The sequence below is a fragment of the Triticum urartu genome, chromosome 6 (assembly GCF_003073215.2).
Source record: "Triticum urartu cultivar G1812 chromosome 6, Tu2.1, whole genome shotgun sequence".
NCBI lineage: Eukaryota > Viridiplantae > Streptophyta > Magnoliopsida > Poales > Poaceae > Triticum > Triticum urartu.
This window is the reverse complement of record NC_053027.1, coordinates 388,011,675-388,014,614: the sequence shown is the minus strand read 5'-3', so window position 1 is coordinate 388,014,614 and position 2,940 is coordinate 388,011,675.

Genomic DNA, 2,940 nt, shown 5'->3' with positions numbered 1-2,940 from the left:
TATCATATTAGGACTAATTTTATAGCCAAAGCAAATTACCATGCTGTTCTAAAAGACTCTCAAAATAATATAAATGAAGTATGAGAGATCAATATTTTCTATAAAATAAAACCACCACCGTGCTCTTAAAGATATAAGTGAAGCACTAAAGCAAAATTATCTAGCTCAAAAGATATAAGTGAAGCACATAGAGTATTCTAATAAATTCCAATTCATGTGTGTCTCTACAAAAGGTGTGTACAGCAAGGATGATTGCGGTAAACTAAAAATCAAAGACTCAAATCATACAAGATGCTCCAAGCAAAACACATATTATGTGGTGAATAAAAATATAGCCTCAAGTAAAGTTACCGATGGAAGAAGACGAAAGAGGGGATGCCTTCCAGGGCATCCCCAAGCTTAGGCTTTTGGTTGTCCTTTAATTTTACCTTGGGGTGCCTTGGGAATCCCCAAGCTTAGGCTCTTGCCACTCCTTATTCCAAAATCCATCAAATCTTTACCCAAAACTTGAAAACTTCACAACACAAAACTCAACAGAAAATCTCATGAGCTCCGTTAGTATAAGAAAACAAATCACCACTTTAAGGTACCGTAATGAACTCATTATTTATGTATATTGATATTAAACCTACTGTATTTCAACTTATCTATGGTTCATACCCCCGATACTAGCCATAGATTCATCAAAATAAGCAAACAACACACGCAAAGCAGAATCTATCAAAAACAGAACAATCTGTAGTAATCTGTAGGTTTCGAATACTTCTGTAACCCCAAAAATTCTAAAATAAATTGGTGGACGTGAGGAATTTATCTATTAATTATCTGAAAAAAGAATCAACCTAATTGCACTCTCCAATAAAAAAATGGCAGCAAATCTCGTGAGCGCTAAAGTTTCTGTTTTTTACAGCAAGATCGCAAAGACTTCCCCCAAGTCTTCCCAAAGGTTCTACTTGGCACAAACACTAATTAAAAACATAAAACCACATCTAAACATAAGCTAGATGAATTATTTATTACTAAATAGGAACAAAAATCAAGAAACAAAAATAAAATTGGGTTGCCTCCCAACAAGCGCTATCGTTTAACGCCCCAGCTAGGCATAAAAAACAAGAATAGATCTAGGTATTGTCATCTTTGGTATGCAATCCATATGTGGATCTCATAATAGATTCATAAAGTAATTTAACTTTCTTTCTAGGAAAGTGTTCCATGCCTTTCCTTAACGGAAATTGGAATCTAATATTTCCTTCTTTCATATCAATAATTGCACCAATCGTTCTAAGGAAAGGTCTACCAAGAATAATAAGACATGTAGGATTGTAATCTATATCAAGAACAATGAAATCTAAGGGCATATAATTCCTATTTACAACAATAAGAACATCATTAATCCTTCCCATAGGTTTCTTAATGGTGGAATCCGCAAGATGCAGATGTGCTGCAAGGCGATTAAGTTGGGTAACGCCAGGGTTTTCCCAGTCACGACGTTGTAAAACGACGGCCAGTGAATTGTAATACGACTCACTATAGGGCGAATTCATGATCTTTAATTTTAATTTTAATATTCGGTTCCCACTCATCATAAAGTTTTCTAGGGATAGAAACTTCTAATTCAAGCTTTTCTTCATAAGATTGCATTAAAGCATCAACGATATGTTTGGTAAAAGCTTTATTTTGACTATAAGCATGAGGATAATTTAGCGGATTGCAACAAGGAAATACAATCTATCAAAGAGCAATTATCATAATTAAATTCCTTGAAATCCAAAATAATGAGTTCATTGCTATGTAAAGTTTTGACCTCATCAATCCCACTTTTACCAATTTTTGCATCAAGATCTAAAAACTACGAATCATTGGGACGCCTTTTAGCTAAAGTCGACTCATCTCCAGTCTCATTATTATCAAAATTCATATTGCAAAATAAAGATTTAATAGGAGATACATCAATCACTTTTAGGTCTTCATCCTTATTATCATAAAAACTAGAAGAACACGCTTTTTATAAAGCAATCTTTTTAGCACGCATCCTAGCGGTTCTTTCTTTGCACTCGTCAATGGAAATTCTCATAGATTTGAGAGACTCATTGATATCATGCTTAGGTGGAATAGATCTAAGTTTCAAAGAATCAACATCAAGATAATGTCAACGCTCAAAAGTGGCACGTTTATAAAGAGTGACTTGAAGCTATGTCAAGAGTAATTCAAACTTACTATTGAAAGTCACCATGAGATGGCTCTCTTCGAGAAGATCAAGATGAATATGAAGATGGTCTAAAATGAAGTTCGGATGCAAAAGTTATGACAACTTCAGAGATGCTCATTTTGACACCAGATTAAAGAATGGCTTGAAACCCAATTAAGATGTCCTCATATGGAAAAATGATCAACACAAATTGTCTTCATCTCGTCGAAACAGTCAATTTTGATATAAAAATCGTCTCAATACGAGTTCGTATGCAAAAGTTAGAGCTATAGGAGTGCAGCCCTGTCACGAGGCGAGATGTGACGCGCCCCATCAGACATAGGTCTGATGGGTAGCGTGAGCGAACAGGTGTTCTGCGTGACCGTTTTGGCCTAGAAGATGGTCTCAAATCAAAAAACGTTCAGCATGAAAATTGTTCGTCTTGTCGAAACGGTCAAGATTGCTTTTGGGCTCGTTTCCATCCGAGATCGTTTACCACCACAAAAAGGACCCGCAAGGTGCAGCCAGTTTAAACCGAACAGTTTTGGAAAGTTGGGACAAAACCAATCCGAATTTGACTAGGGTTTTGGACGTGAATCCAAGCCTTTTCCTTGCACGGGAAGTCCAGCCCCCTCTTATATACCTAAGGGGTGACGGCCGATTGAACAACACACAATCGATCAAATCATCTACCACTTTTTTATCTTTTATCTTTTTTCCTTAACGCTAGTTCTTCTTCTTCCTCGTTCTTC